The following is a 26,634-nucleotide window of genomic DNA, read 5'->3' on the forward strand; positions in this document are numbered from 1 at the left end:
TAAATGCCTGTTCTACGTAATTGGCTCATCAAACACAATGTTGTTTTTATTACTTAAATAGGGCTGCTCAGCTAAGATCTCTGGATGTTTTTTCTTCATGTTTGGTGGTCTCTTACATGCTCAGCTTGTGGCCAGACCCCAGGGGAAGCTATGAAAAAATAATCTAGTAGAAAGGACAGTTCAAGTAGCAAAAGGCTATTAAGCAAACCACAAGCAATAGACGAAACCATTCCTATGAAAGGAATAGGCTGCTGCCCTGCTGCAGCAAAATGTTTCAGACCTGATGTAATATATTCACTGAGGGTCAACTCAGGATACAGTAAACGGCTGGTTTTGAGGCAGCAGTGGAATTCCCCCTCAAACAACACCTCTCAAAGCCAGTAAATACACTCTTGGATCACACTGAAATCTTAGAGCAGCACAAAACAAACAAAATCCATTCTCACTGATACATATCAAAACTGGATTATTATTTTTTTGTTGTTGTTTTTGCTTGGGAGGAAGCAGAGAAGGCAGTGCAGACAACAGCGTCTTATGAGCACTCCTGTTTGTGACAATGGCACCTCACAGACGCCAGCAGCAAGCAGAGCAGGGATACAGAGAGGTACAGCGTCCCCCTCCCTGCAGCAGCTCGTGTTGCTGCATGGTATCGACACATTCCCCAGGTGGCAGCAGCAGGCAGGGGCCACAGACGTGACAATTTCCCTTCTCTCACCAACAGCGCTGGCAGTGCATCTTTTCTTCATCTCTTCCCAGCCTTCCTACCTGCTTGCACAGACTATTTGCTCTTTTCTTTCCTGTATTTGTATATGTATCAATTCATATCACGGCACAAATTATCTGGGGATCAGAACATTGCAGCCAGTCTCTAGGGACTTCTGCCCTACAAAGAAACAGGTTTTGTGAGAGAAGGGTAAACAGAAAAACCAAGTTTAATAATTAGCATTTATAACTTGCCCTAGACAAAGAAGTTCAATTTTTCTCCTCCTGTTTCTAGCTATTCGGGTCTGACTGTACAGATCTAAATTTATTTTTCTGTTTTTCTATTTACAGGACAGCACCTGAACAAAAGGTATGCTTCTAGCTGTTGTGGCAATCAAAAACTCAGTTTGCATGCTAAAAAAAAAAAAAAGTGGAGGGCAACTAAAAAATCTTAAATTACTTTTATAAATATACTTCAGAATCTGTAAATGCTTGGCTCTTGATTTTAAATGCTGAGGCTAACTTTACAGCTAGCATTTCAAGTGTGCAACGGAGGAATCACAGCTTTTTATCACAAAATCAGACTGACAAGCATCACAGCTTGATTAGAGCAGAGCTTAAAGAGACACTACATTTTTATCCCTACTCTCCTTCCTACACATGCACAAGAAGGAGAATGAAAACAAGGATTTTATAAACATAACTTCTCCATTTCTAACTGTAAAGTTAAGGTCAAATTCTCTGCTAATTCACTCCCTGTGCAAACATACTGCAGTGCTTTCTTGTTATTACTAATAACAGAACATGACTGAAGACCGGTTTGTGAAATAGGGAGGCTTTGGACGGAGACCAACTTTAAAATGTCACCTCTTACATCGTTTGTATGAACTTCAGTGCTAAACAGCTGTTGCTAAATCTCTTCTAGGCAAGCACTTTAAATTTATTTCAGGTCACTAACAAACTTCCATTTGTTTTAAAGATGGTGCTTGACCAGTGTTATGGGATAGTCTCTTTTTGCAAGGTTGTGAAATCATCTCGGGGGGAAAACAAACAAACAAACAAACAAGATTTCACATAAAACAGAGTAACATCAATAAATCAAAAAAATAAAGGCCGGCTAAAACCAGGATCCTGTTTCAGAGCTAATCTTCCAACCAGACAGATGAAGCCATCCTACTCCTGGGGGAGCCCAAGGGAGCAACTATTGCAGACTCACAATAACTTCACCTCTTTTCTTTTACTCCGAGAAGGAATGAATTTCTCTTTAAGGGGAAACACTTATTTCACCAGTGATGTTGGCTTGGCCCTATTGGCTAACCCCACTTCCTTTCATGTGCTTCCCATCCACATGCTCTGGGCGAGACCAGAACACGACGAGTCAGGTGCGGCAAAGCCAGAGATGCTCAAACCTGCATCTTTTTTGCCTCTAAGCTCCAAGCACAACCTCCTCATTTTCAGTAATGAAGTTAAAGTCAATCAGGCTTGAAATGCTATAAAACATCACTCTTCAACATACTGAAATTTGCAGTGCCTGGTATATTTTGTCACCACTTTCACATGATGTGTCTGGTCTCTTATCATCCTGATGAAAATAATGCTACACCCGTATGTGAAGTGAGCATTGGACTATGCCACTGAAGAGCAAGTATACTTTTAAGGACATTATATTTTGAAGTCATTAAAATACACCTTTTTATTCTCAAAATAAAGGATTTTAAATCAGTTTTTCCTTTCTTATGTCTAGTGGTTTAAAGGATTTATATTTTTCCAATATCCTAACTATGGAAAGAAAATTTCTTCTTTAAAAGCTTCCTATTTTATATCCAGTTTTGTTTTCACCCTCTTTTGCCAAAAGTTGATCAAGCCAACATAAATATCACATGCCAGCTCTCAGCTAACAATAAATATAGAGGACTCCAAAGCAAACATCTACCTATATTCTGGAGATATCGGGATTCAGAAATACGTTGCTGTTCACTTCTTAAAATTTTAGTAAAATATTGTCTTTTTATGGTTGACAAATAGATTGGCATAGAAATTTCATTATTTTTTTGGTTTGTATCATCAAGAGAATTACTGCCAGCTCAGGAGAAAGGCTGAGGTGGGACCCAGTTTAGCCTCTAGCTCAGTTTTGCATGTAATAGACATATGCACAATATAGATGGTACATTCATAAACTCCGAACAACATTAGTTGGCACTATAAACATATCAGCCAGTGAATGCTATACAAAGACGGTATGGTCTATTTGCAGAAGACTTCAAAAGAAGAGAGAGGTAGCGAGACAATTCAGATGTGATCATACAGGCAGAGGCCAGACTGTAATTTATGTGCAAGTAGTAGTTCTGGCTTCAGGAGTACAGAAGAAAGCCCAATGATCAAGATCAAAAGGCCAGACAAAAAGGAGGAATGGTAAAACCTGTCAAGCTGCAGTTGTCTGAATGGTCACCCACCTGCAGACTTCCTGGAAGTTCGGTTACACCGAACAACAGAACCTTAGCCACAATTTCCAGACTTTGCCCATCTGAGTAAATGACTATATTCTCCTACAGGGATTTCTGACTCAAGTAAACGACGAGGCTTTTCAATTTTAACCACAGAATAATGAAGAATTTGTATTGGGAAATAACCTGTATGTTTAGAGGGAGAATTACTTATTTGCAAAGAACTCTAATCTCTCAAAGGTTCTGGTAAAGTTAGAATTTGTGCATTTAATATCTACTATCTGCTAATGACAAATTCATTGCAATCCTACAGGGTGTGATTAACATTTATTGCAAGACTGTGTTCTTTACTATTATTTGTTATTCCACAGAGTCCAAAGTGCTTGTGCGGAAATGGCTGCATCAAAGGCAATTACATTTTGCACTACGGTTAGGCCATACAAGGGAGCTGCACTAGACGCTACGGAGGGACACGAGAGACACGGTACAACACGCTGCACATGATGAGGAGGCCAAGGCAGCTCCCTCCTGTCTGGGAAGATGTTACTCATGTTCCACTACCCAAATAAAGGGAAAGTTGGAATGAGCTCTCCCCTGCTGCCTCTCCGGGTTAAGTCAAGCCATCCCTGCCAGAACCAGCTGAGCTCAGAGACTCATAAAAATATTGAGCAAATTTGTTTGCCTTGGAGTATGTGTGCTCCTGCCAAGTAGCAATACCCTGAAGTGCTCCAACAGTCCATCATCTCCCTCTCAGACTGTACCAACACAGAGATACACTCAATCTTACCTGTGCACACACAAACTACATATGCTTTTATGAACAAAATACATTCACACTCACCAAACAGCAGATTAAATATGTTTGCTTGTCAGGTCACACTGCTGCTTCTGAGGTCACAGTTATGACAGAACACTTTCATTTAAGCAGAAAACAAACTGATGGACTCTGCAGTCACTCATCTCCACCTTCAGCATGTCTGTTCTCTTCCAACACACAGGGATTTTTTATGGGATAAGAGCAGGGATCATTCTGCAGGAAATGTTAGCACTGTGGATCATTCCAGTGCTCTGCCCTTTCTTCATGAGGGATCCTGCAGGATATTTTTGCTACTCTCCAATCAGTAAGGCATAAACCAAGGAACTGCCGTGTGAGAGAGAAGCCATATGCTTCTTTCCTGTAGTGATAAATACTGAACGATAAATTCAAGCAGCTGAAAATATTCATGTGTTCACTGACTTGCTTGCTTGACATGCTGTCTGCCTTTTTACGGGTGACATTCTCAGAGACATCAGAAAACATCTTAAGACAAATTAAACTAAAATACAGCAATTACATGTAGGAGCCGGTTTGTGAGCGCTCAGTCCAGTTTCTCTATCTTTGATTCTCCCAGTGACCTAATTAGGACATCATCTGAGTTAATGGACCTGGGGGAAAAAAGCATTCAGCTGATCTTGCTGTATGTCTTAAAATGCATAGACATGCTCACACACGAAGAGACTCAAGCAGAGCGTAGGTGCAGACACAGTTGTTGTCATCCATTCCAGGGCAATTCTATAAAGCATATATATGTTGGATTCGATAGTTTTGTGTAACTGCACAGACTTTCAGGGTTAACATTTTCTGAAGATGAGTTAGTGAGCAATTAAACTGCACATACGTCCTTGCTCAAACCTTCTAAGCACTGGGCCTGTAAGTCCCATACACACTTCATAGTACATCCAAGTTTGTACTGGGGGAGGTATGTCTACCCTGTAGTCCAAAATACACAGCCCCACACCAGTCAAATCCCTAGCCTTTCAAAGGGAAAAATATCATGGAAATGCATAATTTTATGCAGACTGGAAATTCTGATTTGTGAACCACTTCATTCCCATTGCTTAGGTTACATTTCTGTTGCTCTGGTGCATACGTCTGCTGTGCTACTGGTGCCCTGGTTAGTTAGCATAAGCAAACTTCATACGGGTCTGCAGACTTGAGTAAGTGTGCTAAGTTATTTTGTTTTGGAAATACAGATTTGTACCTCAAAGCCTGTTATTAAAGAACAAGCTGCTTTATGAAGTCCAGTCATCTCTGTTGAAAATTGTCATGCAGAGATGCCCAAGTATCATTATCCAGCATGCACTAGGCTGCCTGACAAACTCAACTGTACCAGTCAAACTGGTGCTGGTGTCTGAGCCATTACAGACACTAACACTTGCTTGAATGCAGTCATCCACTGCAGGTAATTTGGTATTGCCACAGATGACAAAACAATTTCCAGCAGGCTTACACCAACATTGGGCTAGACTCAACAGAGCACTAATTCAAAATCAAGTTTGTCTTCTGAGCATCCCAGACTGATTACTTTAGAGAAACACACTACTTTTCCCTAGAAAACACTGGAAAACGTTTATATTATTACTATTACATAGAGTATGAACACCAAAATTAAGGAAAGTTCCATAGCTTATGTTATTTCATCTGTTCACGTACAACAGCCTTACACAACACCAAAAAGACCTAGTCAGAAATAGAAAATAGTTCTGGAATTCAGTCTCAAAATTCAAGAATGTCCTTTTCTTTCTAAGAGTACAAATCTTGCTGAACAATTTGAATGTGATCGTATAGGTAGAGGCCAGACTGTAATTCATGTGCAAGAAAGCCAAACTAAAGTTAATGTGCATAGTGTTCCTAGCATTTTCCAGTACAGAATTAAATGGAAAGGTGAACTTCAGCTCAACCTTATTTTCAAAAGGCGGAGCATTTGGAAGTAAATGGAATAGCAAGCAAACTGCTGCTCGTACCTTCAAGAAACATTAAAGCCTTTTTCTGTTAGGTCTTTGCATCTGTAGACACATGGAGCCACCCAGTCAGTTTGGTTCAAGTTAAGCCCAGACATGACAAAGATATGCAATGTATGTATGAAGGTGCCCTCATGACTCTTTTCTGTCTCTTCAGGGGATGACAGTGGCCATTTAGAATAAGGCTGACTATGCTGGGCAATCTACTTTTTTTCCTGAAAGGAAAAAATAAGCAAGAAAGTATACACATGCTTTTACTCAGAGCTCTTCCTCATTTACTTGTGAGGTGCTTTGCAAACCACTAACTCCCGCCTAACTAACACAGTAGTAACACTTGACTTTGCTTCACCTGCAGCTTTATCCTTCCAAAAGTGCGTGAGCCAGAATGATAGAAATGAAATCTAAACCAGTGCAGAAATCACATAAGAATATTAACTTAAAACAAGCACTACTTGATGCCAGAGCTTATTCTCAGTGACATATAGGCAAAATCTCTTAAATTAGAATTATCAAAGAGCTTCATTATCATTAATAACATGTTTTTCAAGGCTTGGCCCTCTCCCCCAGCATGCACTGTGCACCACATGACAACTGCTGACTGGTCCTGGCGATGTCTGAGGGACAGTTCGGATAACATTAAAAACAGACTCACACTCAGTCCTCCCTAAGCCCCTTTCAAGTTTACAAAACACGAGTGTGTGCACTTCTACCACTCGGTTACAAGGAAACACCAACAGGCGGCTCTCTGAGGGCCAGGCAGGTGTACTGGTGGTCCACACAGAGCCACGCTAGTTTACACCACCTGAGGATGCTGCACAAGTACTTATAGCCCAGCACATACAATCCATTTGATATGATATGCCTCATCAATTGGTATAATACAAATATTTATACGTCCTTTTCTAAATTCACTGCATGTGCTGCATAAATCTAAAAGCAAGATATATCCAACTTCTCACAGGCACCTTTGGAGCCACCCTCCTTCCCCTGTCTAGATGTCAATTCTGCACAATATTTCTTCCCAGCCATCTTACCTCTCATTGAGAGGAAAAGCTACTCATGTGGCTAGGAATTTTGGGCAGGGAGAAAAGACAGAAGAGAGAATAATCTGGCTGGCAAAAGGAAAGAAACTGATATTGGAGGAAATAAAAGGACAGCATGAAAGAAACAGCACATACGAAACAAGCAACATGAGCAAAGAATCACAACATAAAATGCAGTTGTGATAGGCAGATGGGGGAGATCCCTTCCTTTAGTTATGGGCATTAGCTCATCTAGTTTTGTAGCCCCAGTTGCTCATTCTCATTTCCATTATGAAACATGCATGGTAGTGAATCCCACCTTTTTTCTTTTTTTTTTTTCAAGTTGTTTTTCTGATTTTCTATTCACTCTAATGTATAGTCAATGACATTTGAAAACTGCTGATTCAGACAATTAACTTTCTCAATATCATGATCCACTGACATCAGAAAAATCTCATCAGTTATGGCATATTCGTCTGCACTTGTATTTCACCAAAAAGCCGTGAATAAGCCAGTCAACATTAGCAGTCACAGTCAGTGGTCAACTCTTGCTCAGCTTCTACCTAGCTGTTTTAATTTCTTCTCATAACAAGTAGTCCTCTTTTATTCAGCTTCTATTTCTATCCAGGCTCCCAATCTGTGCTAGTATCCTACCACCTACTATTTTAATTTCCCTAAAGGATGATGTATCACTCCTCAGCACAGATAAAAGTTTGCTTTTCAGAAGTTTCAGAAAGTGTTTTAACTCATGCGTTTAACTCTATACTCCACCCCCCTCCCCATTAAGGACATATATATTTTAGGTTAAGGGAAAGACAGAGAAAATTCTATTTTACCTGAACATATATTCTCAGCAGATTATGTCTTTCAACATAGTAGAACTGGTGGGACAAGACAGCACTCTACAGAAATTAAATAATATAATCCTGTAACATAATATTCAGCTTTGTAGCATAAAGCCAGAACCCTACAGAAAACGTAAATAAAAGGCACAGAGATGTCTTATACGTATGTCCAAATTTACCTTCTCATTACTTAAAAGCCTTTCCTTTTGTATGATGGCTGTTTGGGGAAAAGATAAACCTGTTGCAGGCACTGAAACATAAGAAACACAGGACCTAATTTCAATACAAAACTGAGGAAATATCCACATAACTACATGCCATCTGCATTCTGCTTTTTACCGTCCCGCCACACCGCATATTGCTTAAGAGTGTGTGCTTTTATCTTGCGAGCTGGCTTGGCTCCCTTGCCATGCAAGAAGTATCCTGAGATAGCAGTGAGCTCAAGCATGTCTGCAGACATGCCCCGTGCAAGAGCCTCTGGTACATGTCCATTTCTCAGGTAGCAGACCTTCCTGCTCTCTTACCAAGACGTGAATTTTGACATAGCTGGTCCGCAGGCGATCTGTCACCCTGGGCACCACTCAAAGGTCTTTACGATAGCCCACAGCTTCCAATCTTGAGGGCAGGTCCTCTTCCAAGGATCAAGACAAATCTTAACCAGACTCTGCAGAAGCCGACTTTTCATTCTGACTTAGACTACCTCACAGAGGTCTCCAGAATTACTTCACTGAACTGATATAAGCACACACAGTGGACACCAGTCAGTCCTTTGGTTATAAAACATGTCCCTCGTGCTCTTTTTCAGTTGGTTATTTGTTTTAACGTGTTCTCATCCAAGGTTAGCAACAGCTTTTAAGGCGCAGAAAGAACTTGCAAGTGAGATTTTTTTCTGGAATGACCTTGTGCAGCTTTACAACTGATGACACTGAACAAATGACCACTTCTCATACAAAGTTGGCCTCTACGAAAACTATTCGTGACTCAAGTATTTCCTGTATAGATCTGCAGAAATGAAGCAGAAGCATATGGGAAAGACATTTGTACTGACAGCAGCTTTACCATTTTTGCTATCTATTGCAACAGTTTTGTTACAAAACGGCAGTGAAAATTGTTTTTCTCTTTGGAGGCATTTGAATTCTTTGTTGTAAAGCACATTGAGTGCTCTTCATGACATCATCACATTTTCTAACTCGAATTGTTTGTCCCCAGACCTCTTTGATAAATTAGAGAAAATTGGTTTTGGTTTTAGGTTATTCAAAAATAAGAAAGATGTTTTCATTCTAATTTTAGTAATATTTTTCATCTAGCAACCATGCAGCACCAATCATAAAGACACCAGTCATGGAAGAAAGCCTTATTTCTAGGTGAGCTATCCATTTTGGAGAGAATCAGAGATTTCAGAAAAATTCCCAAAAGCAGAACCAGTGGAAAAAAAAAATCCTTGAAACCTCATCTGTAATATCTATTTTCTTTCTGTAATGATTGCATGGAAACATAGTCTTGTCTTTACATTAACAAAAGTGCTGACAGTATTTTTTAAAAAACAGCAATGAATATTGCAGTCTAAATGTAGGCATGTTCACGAACATTCAAAGCTACAGTAACTCCCCTCTCTTTTCTGATGCTTGGAGAACTACAGCCTACACTTTTTAGCCCAAATCCAGTCTCCAAAACCCACATTTAAGCACCTACACAGTTTCAGACTAATTTTGGTAGCCACCAAGCTGAAAACATTTGGCCAATACATATTATGCTAAATTTATTTCTAGAATGATGGTTGTAAGGGCTCTGTGATTATGCCTAACACCACAGCTGTGTTGATGCACATTTACTACAAATATAGAAAAAAAGAAAAAAAAGGAAAAAAAACAACATCCAAACCCAGCTTCAACAGTTATTAAGCCATCAACTCAGTTACCATCTCAGGTTTTGTCCCCCCTTCACATTTGTTTGAACTGTTCTCCACAGACCATCTCCATCCTGTATAACTATCCCAAAGCTCCCACGCCAGCTGCTGTGGGTGGCTTACAGGCTCATGTAAGCCAAGATAACTATTAACATCTCAAATTAACCCCCACAGAAATGGTGCAAATCCCAGACTGATGGTGAGGCCCCTTACTTGCTCATCTCTCTCTTCAACCTGACACCTGGCACATATTTCATTGCTTGTTTTATGCAGCCAGCGACTCAGTGGTTGAAAGAATGAGCCAAACAATGACATTGTAAACTGACCAATGTAAAAATGTATTCAGATAGGGAGGGCATCACACAGAGTAGGGAAAAAACATTCTCCAAAGCAGTAATATTTCTTAATACAGCATTACTCATAGCTATGTGGGGAAATAGGAAAACCAGATAATCTATAGCTAGAAAAAACTGAGCATGACTCAATTCAAGTGACTCATGGTTGTGACTAACCTGTTTAATAGCTCTCTTTTTAAAAGTCAGCCTTTAAATCATTTCTGCGTGTTTGTTCTCAATTGTCTTGCATTCCATAATCTTGAAATGATTACCAAAGCAGAATCACGGTGTAAATCTAAGCAAATAAATGGAGCTTGAAGTTTTAAATAAAATATCTAGAAAGTTAGCATTAGGAAAGTTTTTTTGTTTGTTTTGTTTTTTTCTAGAATCTAGCAGAATCTAAAAGAAATAAAAAAGACTTATTTCTTAGTCAAGCATAAGGCAAATACAACTGAACACCAGACTAGAGGGATGCAGAGCTGAGTCATCCTGCTATCAAGTGCCTGCACCCTGCCTGCAGGTGCTCTACAACTCCCTGCTCAACCACATTATAGTTTTGCATAGAGAATTTCAAGCAGAATAAAAAAGTAGCTGAGTCCTCTCTTAGAAACAAATGCAGCTGCGGTTAGGAACAGCTATGCTTTTAGGGAGAGCTTGAGGAACAGCCATCTTCTGGCAAAAAGCATTTTGCATTTTTAAACTATTAGGGATGTTAAATCCATAAAAGAAATGAAAGTTTAGTATTCATTCATTATTAGCCCACTCTCTTCAATACAGGGTAAATATTCCTTCTCATACACCATTAAGATGAATTCCCAGTACTTAAAAAGTTCATAAAACCATAACTACTCTTTGCATCTGCGACGTACAGTAGGCAAATAAATTTATTGCTAGTTCATTTTTGCAAATAGTCATGGGGCAAAGTCAAACAGCAAAAAGGCAGAAGAAAAGGAACCAAATGAAACCCCTTCTCCCAGTGCATGACCAGAATAAGCTTTTTAATTTCAATTCTTACCACAAAGTGTCCTGTCACCCCAATGATCCACCACTACACATTTCAGTTCATCAGCTGAAATCAGCTAAAGAGATATACTGAAACTGCCCGTTATATGGTGCTTTAATTCATCTGCTGTTCTGCTCTGTCACTATGTGAATATATAGAGGTACCATGTTTCAAAATTACACTTACGTCTAAAACTACACATATAATAAATCATCCATGTAACATTTCCCAAGAGTCTCTAAGCAGGTTTATCTGACATTGCCACTAATGGAAAAGAGGATTAATGGGCTTTATTATTATTTACTGCTCTCTCCTTGACTGTATAAAATCCAGTTGCTTCAACCAGGTTGTTGCCAAAGGCCTTGATATGAATACCTACTTACAGCCTTAGGTGGGGAAGCGAGAGAAAGAGGACAAAAGGTTTGTGCTGTCACTTGGGGGCTTAGGCAGTAACCAAGGATATACTTAATTTAATCCATACTGTAGGAAGCATTTGATTGATTAACAGCTGAGGCAGTCTAGTCAAGCATCTCTCTGCTCTCTGGGAGAAAGTTTCCAGGTCATTACTCAGAAAAATATTTACTTCTTTGCGCCGGTGAACTCCTGAGTTTCCTAGCTATCCTCAGCATCCTTTCTTCCCTGCTTGTGCACTGCACACTTTACAAAAAATGATGAAATGCTTCTTACTCAAGTCTGAGAAACTGACTGTAATTAATGCATCAGGCATTGTGAGAAATCATATATTAAAAGGTTAAGGAGTTTTATGTTATGCATCCAAGCTGCAGAGGCTCTGCAAGTAAGTATGCCAATGCACTTACCCAAACACCTTTTAGCTCACAGCAAAATAAGACTATGAAGCATTTCCTCAGTTATTTTAGGAGGTGGTCATTTCATTTTCTGGGAAGAATTACATTACGCAAAAAATATATTATGCAACTCTACATTTCATTAATATTTTGTTTGTTGGCAGAAACCTGTTCCAAATTTCACAATCCATTAAGAATGTAGGGAATGATGCCCGTGAAAAGGGTGAGTCACAACACTGCTGCCACTCAAAATGAATAATCATCAACTTTTTTCATAATGTCCTCTGATCTGTGCAAAAATAACTTCCCTATTTAATAAGATAACTGAGAAAGTGTAAAACCGGAAGCATGTGCCTCAAATTTAGTCTAGAAAAATTGTGACATTGTCCCATATTGATGATATTGATGAACAGTAGTCTTTACTTTGTTGGCCTCTTTTTTTTTTTTTTTGGTCTAAATGCAACATCACGTAACTGATTATACCAGTTGTAAATATATAAACACCATCATCTGCATAACTCAAAGGTCAATAGTAAGCTGCGCTGTTACCTCTTTACAGCCCTATAAAAACAGGGCTCAGGTATCTTAAAAATTGTAACACTTGCTACCTGATGACCTAAACTAAAAATTTTAAGGAACGAATCTCAAAACTTTGCATTTATAGGCAGACCTCCAGTTTTTCCCCATGAGCAAAAAGGACACAAGTAACAAGTCTGCTTGCAACTTGAGACCATTGCCATTGTTATAAAGTGTCATTATAGCACTGATGTAGACAGCACAATCCATGCCTTAGTGCAGAACTGCTATCTAAGCCCTGGAACGTCCTAGGAATCTTAAGAATCACATAGTCCCCACAACTCAAACCATCAGTTAGCCATCTATGTTTCTATATATATTTCCACAGTATGCAGTTTTCAGAATAATTTTTGCTACTGCTGAGATCAACATGACACTTTCCTCAGCAGGAAGAAGTCACCCACTTGTAAGATTAAAAACCACCACACAATTTCAGGAACCCGAAAGCCTGTCATTAGTCTAGTAAGACATTCTTATAAATATTTCAGATGCAGACACAGCCATCATCTACATAACATACCTTCCTACTAGCATTCACACAAATGTAAATTAGAAATATATCAGCACTATTTGAAAGGAGCTTCATATTATTTACTTTGAAACATGGCTTTAACATGATTTTGCTAAATTCTTAGTTTGAATATGAGTTTGGATATTGCTTTCCAATGGCTACCCAAAATAAGATGAAAACTGAAAAAGATTTGGAGCCGTACACAAAGAGATAAACAAAGTATTGTTGCTTCCTTAAAAGTCAGTCTAACAGAAGTCCAATGTTTCTGATTGCCAAGCTAGCGTTTTAAAGATGAGTATACCTTGCAAGAATATAACCAACGACAAAAATAAATGGAATTCAGTAGCATGAAAAACTTCTTCTTTTTAATCTCAGGATTACAATATTCTCGCAGATGAATATCAGTTTTCATTTGATAGGATTAGCTGAGGTCTGCCACATTGCAAAGTTTCCTAAAGATGGTCTGTAGCCTTTCTAGTGACCAGTTTTTAGGACTCATTCACAACTCGCCATTATCAAATTCCAATCTGTCATGTGAACCATGTCTTAAGGCAAGCTTTTGATCTACATAAAATAAACTACATATAAGCTAATTGGTTATGTGCTGGCTATCAAACTTTAAGAGAACATGAATTCTGTTTTCATGCAATCCTCCATTCTCTCCCCGATTGCTTAGCTACTCCCCCCATCGTTATCCCAGCAAAATCTCCAGTTGGAACTGCTTGCTTTCTCACCACTGCCTCTTCAAAAGCCTTTTTTTTTTAATGCCCTGGAACAATTTCAATCACTTCCCTTCTTTGCCTTGCACAATCCCTGCTGGGGCTGCTCTTGCACGTTTGCTCTCCACAGCACCACTGCCCCAGGCTCTGCTGTGCACCTGATCTCAGCCAAAAGCAGGCCCAGCACCTTCCTCAGCCCAGCGGGACTGCTGGGAGGCCACAACTCTCCTTTCTGACCTTGGTTGTATTTAACCTTCTGGAGAACTACTTTCTGAGTGACTTGTCTTACACTTACTGCTAGTTCTTGAATATTGTAGGCTTGGATGCCCCAGAAGTCCTCTTTCCTCACATCACTGAAGGGGACAAAAAGAAGTCAGTGCCTGGCAGGAATGTGCTGACACTCTTGGGTTTACTGACATACCTCAGTAATCTGTTAGAGCCCCTTGTTCCACCCACTGTGCCTGCCAAAAAAAAAAAAATATTCATGGACTTAAAACAGATTTAGGGCAATGTGAAAAAAAGATTAATGTACTGCTCCAAACCTGAGAAAATGAAAAGGGAATGAATTCTGGGGGGTGAGGAGAAATATAATGTTAAAAGATTGAAGCAGGCAGAAGTATCTCAGTGCACAGTTATGGGGAAGGCTGAATTGTTCAGATGGAGTGGGATGGTGCACTAAAATCTGAGGAGAGGAAACTGGTCTCATGTTGAACTAGGAAAAGAGAAGACAGAGAATTGGAAAGGCTGAATCTTGATGATAAGCTTTCCGAAAGCACAGAAAAAAAATAACTATGATAACAGAGAAATAATAGGCTAGAAGAAAAAGAATTGATAAGAGTCAAGGTAATTTATCTTTCCTGTATTTATAGGCAGACAAATTCCTTTTTTTTCTTTTTAGCAAAACCTGTAAAAAAGACTCTGCAAACCAAACTGTTTTGATGAGCCCCCTTGTGAATAACCTATTCTTACCAAACATTTTAAAGAAACTTTCATGATTGATATGGTTTCCAGATGTATCCAAAAATAGACTACTAAATCTCTGAAAATTTGCAAATCTATTTAATCCAGGGCAGAGGTTTGGGTTGCTAACTACGCTTCCTTTATTTTGCATTTCATTCAAAAACAAACCAAAAAAAATGTAGCTGTTACACGTTCCTTTTCATTGAATTAATGCTAGGAAATATGCATGACCATAAAAAGCCATCTGGTAATTCCAGCCATGGAAGCAAGCCCAATGACTGCTCCTTAACCCAAACACCCCAGATAGTTAGGATTCATTGTTTCTGAAATACATACAAAATATGCAAACAGGAAAACACAAACTGCATTTCTCATTTGTTTATGTATTCATTAAACTGGATTTCTGCATGCACAAATAATCATTTGGTTGAGTAAGTATGTGTGCAATACCTATTTGCAACTAATGCAAATTATATTTTCACATTTTTCCTTTGTGACTATTTTGATCTTCTGGCAGTTCACTTATACTCTGGTTTTTAGAATAATCTACAGAGTACAGTTTATAACTTAACCTCTGTGAGTTTGGAACAATTAGAAATAATTACAGAGCTGACAGATAAGAGCTTGGATTAAAATTAAAACTGTCATAAAATTATAAATAAATATTTTTGCACCCATTCTTTATTCTGGATTTGATAAAAGCCAGACTGCCTTAAAAAAAAAAAAAGTTTTCATTAACAGAATTAGATAAACTTTTTTTTTAAAAAAAAAAAATACAACACCTCACATGAGTATAAGACTTACACTCGGATTTATACTTGTATCTGCCACTGCTAGATTTATATTTGAATTCCTTATCTCCTGTTACCAGCTCTAATTTGCAGCTGTTGTGCATGTAGGCTTTCAATCTAAAACAGAAGCAAAAATTCTGGCATGTTCAATGTTTGCAAGACATTCATATCTGCAGTGATAGGGGCTAACCAGATAGGACAGATAGGCAGGTGAGACTTGGGGATGGAAATAAATAGGACTTGATGCTGCCTGAGTACTGATTTGTTTGGAAGCTAGTCTATTTGCAACAAAGCAGTATAAATGAATCATTTTCTCTAGATGGAATATTTCTGTGCAGCTTAGATTCAAATATTTCAGTAGTATTTCTTAATGGATTTAATTTTTTTCATAAAATGAAATAAAAAATGTTTTGAGTTTTGTTCACTGCTAATGCATGAAAGCAGAATGTGTCCAGCTAATTTAATGCAGTGTCTAAGAGAACACTTTATGGCTTAATAGAACTAAACTAGAAAACACACTTGTTCAGAACTCAATCAGGTAGTAGTCATCAGTGACAAATAAAAGGAAAAAGAAGTAAAGAGTACGAACTCAATACCTATTTTGATCCAAACAAAACATTCCCATTTGCAGATTTTTTTTAAAAGGAAAAAAGTAGTCTTACACAGAGAGTTACATAAAAGAGCAACAAAAGAGATGCTTACTTTCTCCCTGCACTTTCTTTCTCAGCTTCTCAATCTCCTACCATTCCTGTAATTCTCACCTGAATGAGGGGTACCAGGAATCACAGCCCAGTTTGTCTTTCCTGGAGTGTGAATATGAACTGTGGCTGTTCATCTCCAAAGTTTGCCCCAGACTGTGGGCTACAAAGAATGAGTCTCTCCTGACCTCTCTTGTTAAGCAATTCAGTTTGTATTTAATTCAACAGAAGGGAGCACTAGGACTCAGAACGCATTTCTTCAGTTCAGTGACACGCAATTTCCCATATGAATTCCATTCCCCAAAATGAGACGTTATAAAAATGTTTCAATAAACTTGGAAAAGAAAAATTAGTTGGGAGTTTAGGGACTAAAACTTTCACCAAATGCAATCTGCATAAAATTGCACTTTTTAATCAGCACATTATTCTATTTACAAGGCACAGTAAAGCTCTAAAATATATTGCTGGACAGAAACACAGCCAAGTCAACATTTGGCTGGAGTTGACCTGAAATTTATTCAAATATCCTATCACTAATTATGTCTCGCTTGAGACATAGTGCCAGCCAACAGGAAAAAGTAGTTCAGGAGCTCAGGTGCCATTCCTGTTTTCTGAATGCATCCTCACATATGACCACGTTCACTACATCTGTTCTTCTCCTGGGCGGAGGGATGGCACACCCTGAGCTTCTCTGCTAATCTTACTATGCCAGTCAAAGACATAGATCCTCTTCTGGAGGATGAGGCAAGGACGTGCCAACCTTTTTCCACAGCTACTTTACCAGACAAAATGAAAAGTTTCATGCCATTCAACAGAGGTACTAGAAGGAAGCAAGTGCCCTCCCTCATCAAGCTACTAACCAGACATTTACACAGTATTTTGCAGAGGAATCCTAGATAAAAGTTTGTTATCTGAGCTGGCTGAAAGACTTTTATTAAGTCTAGCGTGTTACAGTTAGAAGTAATAAATCCATTTTACCAGGGCAGTTACATTGCTTTCAGTCAGTTCATTGCATAGACAAAGAAACAACTGCCACAAAAATAAGCATGCATATAGATGCATCCAGTTTTACATTTTCTAATATTCACCACTGAAGGCATCAGAGATTTAAAACTGGCACCAGAGCTCAGATGTTTCAGTGGCACTGAGTTTAGTATTCTTACCACTTGCAGTAGCTCTCAGGACTAACATCATTTTACAAGTAATGGTATTCATTAGAATACTAAAATCATACACCTGGACTCAGCTGCATCAAACAGTATAGTGTGCAGAAACTGTTTTAAGGTCAAATCCAGCACACATTCAGGAAAGAAATAGGCCATAAAGTTAGAACTAACTCAAGATGGAAATCTAGTTTTGACTGACAAAAATCAGAAGTGCTGTTTAATGAATTATTCCCAGTGAATTAAATAAAGCAGATATTCTTTGTGCCTGATGTACTGTAGGCATTTTCACTTGATATTTTGCATCAGATGAATGAACCGTGTGTGTCTCAATCTTTCCTCGTGGAATACCTTGACTTATCTTCCCAGCCCCAGTTAAAAACCCTACTATAAAATCCTCATAAGCAACAAGCACAGAGAAGCATATAAAATTTTGTCTTTGTTGATATTTGCTCATCAACAGATGTAAGTACTTTTAACTGGATATGTGTTTAAAAAGGCAAAATCAGAAGCAACATGCTCTCAGGCCACTTTATGTTAAGCAAGCTGTGCTCAACACACCACCGTAGGACACAAGGGAGACACGATCTGTCACCAAGTCCTGTGTGCCCTCAAATCAACTGCAGGCCAACTGACACTGCACTCAGGTGCCAAAAGCTACACGGGTCTTTGCATGAAACATTTATATCCCAAATAACTAGAGCAGAACTACTGCCATGCCCCTTGGTTCTAATGTGCCCAGCATACTCCAGGCTACTAGAAGCTGCAGTGTAGACTTGTTTTGCCTGTCTAGACATTCTCTGTGAAATTGATCCAGCTAATTTATGGCCACTACACTGTGAGAGCATCGTAAACTACCTTCACAAGTCCCAGTGATGGGCTCCATTAATTTTATCAAAACACAAATTTCACATTAGATTTTGGATCTGTTATTTTGACAGAGCAACTAATGCTTGGACAGATAATTTTCATCAAGCATTCATTATTATCTGATAGGATTTATCTGCTGCAATACTCTCTATATTCCATTCCAAAATACATAAAACCTCTATGCAAACTAATGATATATTACCCCCTGCAATACCTCACATATAGCAAACAGCCCAAGAGTTCCTAAATTATTCAGCATGATGTGCTTCAGAAGCAGAATTTGCTCATATTTCTTTGGTTGAAATGTAGTTAGAAGCCAAGTGATTCTATTTAACCCATTCCCAAGTCAAGCAGAGCTCATTCAGTTAACATTAAACAAAATAAACTTATCTTTTCTTTTTGGTCTTCACTTCAGTATTTTAAACAAATCTAGGAGGGCTGAATCACCCTATTTTACCTTCAGCTTAAGCCTCACAAATAAACACATCACGAAAGCTAAGGAGCTATTACAGATGACAAAAAGCACTGTGTAGTTGAAGATAAAGAAGAGGGAGACAAATTGGTTAAGTGCTGGAGTAAATTGTCCAGGGATGTTGCTTCTGGTGTTTTAAGATCAAGTTAGACAAATGTCTGTAAGGAATGTTTTAAGCAGAGTTTACCCTGCCTTTGGGCAGAAGTATGGATTAGACCACCTCCTGAGGTTTCTTCCAGATCTGTGAGTCTACGAATATAGCATTAATCACTGTCTGTCTTTGGAGCAGCCTTCATGGCCCTTGTAACTCTCAGGATGATGCTCAAGAAGAACTGCAGCTACTATAGCAACATCACAGAGCTACTTCACCTTCTTCTACAGGGCAAAACCACAATAATCAGTACTGAAACATACATTTTTTTTCCTTCAGCTGGCTATATCTTACCAGGTAAGACAGAATGTTTTAAGGGATTTCAAGCAACACACATTCTAGGTGGCTGGCAAAACCTTTATAAATTATCTGGTGAGAAGCAAAAAGCAATCCATTTCCTAAGATTTGAGGAGCTGTGAGTTTGAGAGCTGCTTCAAGGGAATGAGGACCAGGGGAAGGCTTGCTGCACCTGTACATGCCTGGCACTGCCCCAAGACCATCTGTGCAAAAAACTGTGGGAAGGAGAGCTTTGTCCATTCAGTGTATTAAACATTTTTGCTGTTCTCTTCTGCTTTGGTGCACTCATACTTCTCTTCTTCTCAAATGCCTGCTACCATTCTACACAGCTACTACAAACTAAAATAATTCTTTCCATTTTAAAGATTCTCAAGCTCCTACCTTCCTTAGCAGGAGCTAAGAGATGGTAATAGCAGCATGAAAGCCCCTCATCCATTTTTATCACCTACTCACTACCCAAGATCTCCAGGTTAGAAACAGGTTTTCAGTTTCTTCTTTGGCATCCACAGCAGCCTGTTTCAGGAACATGCAGTTCTATGCTAGTAAGAAATCCAGAGATACAGGCAGAGTCTGTGGAGCTGGCAGATAGAAAGTGATACTGTAATCCTGTGTGCATTTGGGGAAAAAAAGGGAAGTTTTTAAACTAAAATAATTATTTCTTAACCTGAAACTATTCATTCAATTATAACTAAAGTATGGCTTGAAAAATAATAGGAAAACTGCAGGAGAAAGCATTTTCAGAGTTTAGTTTTTCTTCTTTAAATGTATGTCTCAAAGTAAATTACAGCTAATACAACAGAAAAGCAGCCTGCTCTATTGAAAGAAGTAAACAAGGAGCAATTCAGAGATAAGAAAGCAAGATTATACTTGTATTTTATTCTTTTTGCTTTGAAGTGAGCACTTGGCTGAAATGTTACGAATTGTCTTAACAGAACAGTAGTATTATTCATTTCCTTTGCATTATTAGATTTTTGTTTCTGTTTGTAAGAGCTAACTTGTCCCATATGCTGAAGGAAGGAGAGAATAGCACACACTGCATTAAGGAAAGTTTTGCCATGCTTCAGAGTGGGCGATGGAGGTCAAAGGATCAGCTGCTTTGTCAAAGTAACAGATGCAAAATCTATTGTGAATTTTGCATTTCATTAAAACGTACACTACAAATGTTTTTTAGTTTACACATGTTCAATACTCAGCTCTATCAATTACTAAGGATTTCAAAATTTTCTAAAACTTCTGGGGGTGGGGGGGTGGAATTGGCTGTGAATTTGGTTGCAAGATCAAATCCCCTGTGATCTCTGATCAATATCACATCTGGACAGACACTATATACACTGCTAAATGACATAAAAAATTGTAGGGAAGGTATTTATTTTTTATTACAGTCAAGATTTTATCTTGAAAAAATACTCTGATTAAATTCCTCTACTGGGTTTATACAGGCACTAATGAAAACTAAAATATTTTATTATGTAGCACATAATTTATGAACAAGGTTAATCGAACTACTGTTTTTACAAAATCTGGAAAAATCCCCAAAATACTTTCTTGGTGACAGTGAAAACTATTTAGTTTTCAGCAATACATCAAGATACCTCCTATCTGAGGACATAGGTACAATGTAAAATACACAGTTTTGACAAGGAACAAAGATGACATTCAAACAGACACTAATATAAAGCAAGTCTTTTAATAACATGAACTAAAATGTCTAAAAGCAGCATGACAAATGAAGAATAAAGTATGAAGTCCTAAGAATCTGCAGGAAAACTACCAAAATGTCTTTACTATGCTGGGCCTTCATCATAGAATATCTTTAGCACACCACTGAATGAAAAAAAGAAAAAGGGACTCCTTTATATGCGTATATATACACACATATTTGTATGTTTTATATATATTCTACTGCTTTTTGATGTTGCTATTTTTAACCCCACTGATGAAGCAGAATTTCAGAGTTCTGCTCTGCTTAGTCATTCCCTAACTCTGTTTTCATTAAAAGCTATCATGATCACCAGTAGGACCTGTGCTACATCACTGCAGTTGGAATAAAATGTTTTGCATCACTGGAGCACATAAGTGACTTCAGGATGAAAAATGATGAAAGTGAGTAGTACTGCTAGCACCAGAGAACTGCACAGCAGCCTAGTATAAAATTTTAAAGGTTTAAGAGAGCTAGGTGTTCAGATCTATTGATCCATCATTGAAATTTTGGCTCCCAATTCTTCTTTTACAGGAGTGCTTTGGAAAATGTTGAATGAAATCACCTTCTAGAGTCTGTCACCATGCACACCAGAGACTAACTCTAAGAGCAAACACCCACATCACCCACACCAAACTCCTGTTGCAGGCCAAATGGCAGCACCACCAGCATTCCCACTGAAAAGGCCAAGGGCTGGGCACATCATTGGTCTCACAGCCAAGCCTGTCTCACTGCCCAGCTCACATCTGGAAGGTTTCAAAGTGCTTTATCGGCTACTCTGAAGCATGGCAAAACTCTCCTTAGTGCCTTCTCTTGGCATTTGGGGTGAATCAGCTCTTACAAACAGAAACAAAAACGTAGTAACACAAAGGAAACATACCTCACAATTGACAACATCCGGCAGGCCATCATGTTCTCAGTAAAAAAGGACCATTTTAACAGACTGCACACACTAAAGCAAAGAAGATCTCAAGAAAACACCCATACCCTTTTGGTACATCAGAACTTTGAAAGATCTTCAGCCACAAGGCAACGATTTTCTATCTAACTGTATCTGATAACATCTGCAAAAAAAACATGCTGCTGATCCATGGAGATAAACCATATGGGGGAATAGCAGGGCCATCACCATGACACATCAACGCTCTTGATGAGTGGCAAACAAATCCCAGATTTACTGAACAATGGGGATTCATACTGAGTGACGAAGAACATGCTGCTGTCACACAGCTTAGATAGTAAGGTTTATGCCAACCTTAATAACAAAGCAAAACTAACACTGGAACTCCTGGAGTACAACAAATATCTATGCCTACGTTCAAAATTATGAAGATGGCTGTTTTCCACGTTTTCAAGAAGTAATACAATGCTTTTCCTTATAAAGAGGCAAACAAAAGCATTTGAACTGCAGCAGTATTGTCTTTTATTAGTTTTCTCTTTTTTACCTCTTTTTTTTTTTTTTCCGAAAAAAAAGAACAAGTATTAACATCTTGAGGCCTTGGCAGTTGTCCTCAGGTCACTAATCTCTCTGGCTGACCTATTACAATCACCCCTTACTTATGTTTCACTGACACCTGATGATAGTCTTGAACACTCTCCTGATCTGAGAGCTTGTTAAAAGATATATTTGTACCATAGATCACGAAACGTACCTTCTTTCTGTAGAGAAGAGAAATCAGTACCGTATGTAAAATGTGAAAACATTTCAAAAAGTGTAAGATAATTCTCCAGTACTAGCATCTTGAAAGTAAATTTTTCATTCTCAACATGAAAGCCAGACTGGTGACTGTCATACAATTGCAGACTCATTGAAATTCTATTAAGATACAAAGCAATAAATACATTTTAAAATAATTCTCTCTGCTAAGCAAGCTTAGCTTTGCTAAACTGCTCTAGAAATTTCTTCTTCCTTGCAGTTTCTGGAAATAGACATTTTCTGAATGTGACCTTTAGGTTTTCACATTCTGGGTCATAATAGATTTCTTTTTTATGTAAACACAGACATGTTGGTGAACACATGCAATATGTTTACACCGATTATAGAAACATTTTTCGGTAAACAGTTAGTTTACCATGTGTTCTTTGTGCAAAAGTACCACCTACAGACAGAACTTTCTATGGCAGTTAGGTACTACTGTCTCCATGGAAAAGACTCGCCCAGCCCATCACTACCACCTTTTTTGATTTTTCTATTAGTTGCCTACACAAACTGCTGTTTTTATGTGACATACACACCTGGCAAGACACTTCAAAATGCAACAGCAAAGGATCACAAAATGACAAAGGAAACTGTATCCCAAGGCGAATTATGTACTGTTCAGTTCCAGCATTTGTTTTTCTTGGTGTTATCCTCACATGCCTTGATGTTATTTCAGAAAAAAAAAAGTTTTACCAAAATTAGAACTTGAGTATTACCTAAGTAAGATATGTGCACATATATCTTTGCTTATCTTGTATTTATTACAAATGTATTTTTAAGTCCTAAGATAAATTGCTTTTTTCCTTACATTACTAAATATTAAAGAATCTGGTTTTAGCTCATCAATTTTAGGGGGTCATTAATTGTGATTCAGCCAACTTATATCTGTCTTAGCTCAAGAAAGCATGAGGTTTACAGGGAACTTGGCATATCAAAAAAAAAAAAAAAAAAAAAAAAACCACACACATACAAAAACTACAACCAATCAACAACAACAACAAAACAAACCAAGGCAGCACTGAGAAACAGGTCAGGAGCAGGAGAACAGGAAAGAGGTATGTCATGACCTTGTAATTCAATTTGTCTTGTTTTCACATTCAGAAAATAATCAAAGATGAGAAACAAGTAAAAAAAAAAAAAAAAGTACTTATCATTAATACTAAGGACACATAGTATATCCCAAAATAGCGACGGTGCACTATTTCAAGGATTTTTTTTCCCAGTTCAATGATTTGTGAAACACTTTTATTCATTTTTTTTTATGAAAAAGTTAACCTGACCTTGCTCACAGTAAGAATCTCTGCTCAAATGGCTGAAGAACATTAACTACTGACCTGCTTCCTGAAAGTCCTTATATACCAACAATTTCAAAAGTAAAAGTTTTCCTTAGGAAATGTGAAAATATATACATATTTATGGTACCAGCTGGTGTCCAGCTTGTTACCCACAGTTGGAAGATGAACTAATGATATTGCCAAATGAATTAAAGAGTTCTTTCTGGTATCCAATGCTGAGGCACATCATTGTCAAAACAAGCAGGTCACTACTGAACTTGCTTATCACTGCAATTCCAGTTTATGTACACTTGAAGTTGACTGACGCAAAAATATGGTAACAATTTTTTTGGGCAATTCTAGGTATTACAGAATTCAAGTCTGTTAATTTGGTGGGTTTTATTTATTTTTTTAAGTGCAGTTGATAATTTATTTTAGCTTACTGCAGTAAATTAGTAATCTGCTTATCACATTCCACAAAAAACACTGAAACACACTGCACTATTTTAGAGCATTCTGATTTCTCCTTTTTTGGGAAGTACACAAAGTTACCTTTTTGTGCTTGTTTCTTTTGAGAGTCTTTTTACTAGAATTTGACATTTCTGCCAACTGTTTAATAATACTTTGGGAAATTGGGTAAAGTTCTTTCGTTATGTATTACTTACCGTTCTTTCGTTATGTATTACTTACCATTGGAGAGCTGCAAGTGCTAGGCTATATGTTACCCTCCCTATATGTAACATAGGCTATATGTTACCCTCCCTCAAACAGCAGTCCAAAGCTCTCTAAAGTACTCAGCCTTCTTTATACATGAGCGTTAGATGAACGTACTGTATAACTTGGTTCTCTTTTTTGTTGCTGCTCTTCTGAAGTTATTTTTACCTCCCCTCCACCCAACTCTCTTTCCATTTTGCAAAATATTCATTGCATCAAATACACTCAGAATTCAACTTTTAATGACAGGTAGACATCAGGGCCCAAACAGGTCTGTTTCAAGGGTGCTGGCTCAGGAAGGCAACATGCATGCAAGCACTTAACCCAGCTGGGTGGATGGCTGGATTAACAGGGCACTGGCAGCTGTTCTCGTACTCTACTCAGCACAGCCCTGGTGTTTCGGTACTTCTGTGAAGCAGCCTGTAACTAACCATGGATTAGTAGTGGATCCCTTTGTGCAGGTTCATCTGAAAATGTTGACAACCCTCACAGGCATCAGCCTCCTGTTCTTTCTTTGCAAGCTAGGATATAATTTTCATTGCTTGTCTTGGGAAATCCATAGGCCAAATTAAGACTGTATCTGTATTTCCTATCTAAGGAAGACAGAAGTACAATAACTGAGAGCAAATACTAAAAATTAAAATTAAAAATAAAATTGCACTGGCAGGAATTCAGAGAATACTGGTAAATCCTCACCACTCATCAGCCTGTCTCAAGTGAGAAGAACTTATTTTCTGAGTGGGTGGCCAGATGCTGAGATGATTTTCATTAATTTAGTGACTCTGGGAGATAATGTGTGGCATCTTTTGGTATCAAATATGACCTAATGGCCTACAGCTGTCAGCAGCATGTCTGGAGAAAACTGCATTAGACATCCTTACCCAACTGTAATAATACGTCTATTTTTTAAATGTGAACCTGTTTTATTACCTTGGCTTTTAAATATCACATTAGAAACTTTCAGTAGGTTACAAACTCTTTGGGCTTGAAACGGTTCAGAAAGACTCTGCTGGTGGAGAACAATGACATGATGAGATTATTTTTAGTTTTTGAGAAAAATAGACTAAATATTACACCAATCTGGATAGGAAATTGCCTAAAAATAGGTGTACGCAGAATTTTTTCCTTTTGTCCTTTATGTTTCTCACACCAATGACTGTCTCCCAGCAGAAACTCACACAAAATTGAGATTAATCACAGTCTCTGGGAGCTAGGAAACATATTCCTTCAAAGACTTGTCCCTAAAATGTTTATTTCTTGCATTGTCCAGCTGGTTCAAAATACAAACAACAGAAGAAGTAAACCATCATTTCTCCCCCACCATTACCTTGATCTTCCCTGATAAGCAATGATCAGGCAGAATAAGACACTGGTAGTAAAACATATGCATGGTTTGCCCTTTAATATCTACTTATGTGGTCCATTAGTATTAATGGCACTTATGCAAGTGTTTCAACAGGAAAATTACCCACCCAAGGGGCTCTTTCTGCACCATTTTCTGTACTATCTGAAGATAAGGGTGAAAACAAGAGAAGGTTACAGCAGCTTCTGGCTGTCAGTATCATTCTTTCAGAGTAAATTGATAACCTGATCTCTTGAGGGGTTAAACAGTGCCTGAGGTGAGAACTTGCAGCTATTCTTAATGGAATTTGTAATGTTAACAGCACTAAAGAACATTTTACAATAAATACGGCTTTAGTAAACAAGTATATAAGGCCTAACTGAAAGCTGAAATACTATTTTCAACTTAACATAAGAAGAAAAACCTGGCAATACATTGAAGGTACAGATATATGTGTCTGAATACTGAAAATTACTGTAAGGAACAACAGTGTAACAAATGCCAGAACTGATCACCTTCAGAAATGTCATTTCTCAAATTCTGCAAAAATGACAATGGAACTGCTTCACCCATTGATGAAATCTTGTCAGCAGGAACACCTGAAAGTGTATCTGCCAAAGTTTTTTGTCCTGCCTACCAAGATTTAACAATATCACAACAAAACACACAAAATAAGAAGCCTCAAACAGACACAGTTGGATAAACCTACCCTTATACTCTGTCACATTATGAAAGGGAGACTCTAGAAGGAGTTTAGAGATCTCCCACAGTCAAAATGAAAGTTTTAGTTGGATTTTGAATTACCTGGTTATTGAATAACATAAAAGCCACCTCCTCAAAAGGAATCAAAACTC

The 26,634-nt window shown here is 38.1% G+C and overlaps 1 protein-coding gene across 3 annotated transcripts in view; it reads right to left on the reverse strand.

Annotated features, from left to right (window-relative positions):
* The window catches only part of FAM13C (family with sequence similarity 13 member C), a 128,591-nt gene that overhangs the window by 51,213 nt on the left and 50,744 nt on the right, over positions 1 to 26,634 (reverse strand). The window lies entirely within an intron of this gene.

Source organism: Cygnus olor, chromosome 7 (assembly GCF_009769625.2).
Source record: "Cygnus olor isolate bCygOlo1 chromosome 7, bCygOlo1.pri.v2, whole genome shotgun sequence".
NCBI classification, from domain to species: Eukaryota; Metazoa; Chordata; class Aves; order Anseriformes; family Anatidae; genus Cygnus; species Cygnus olor.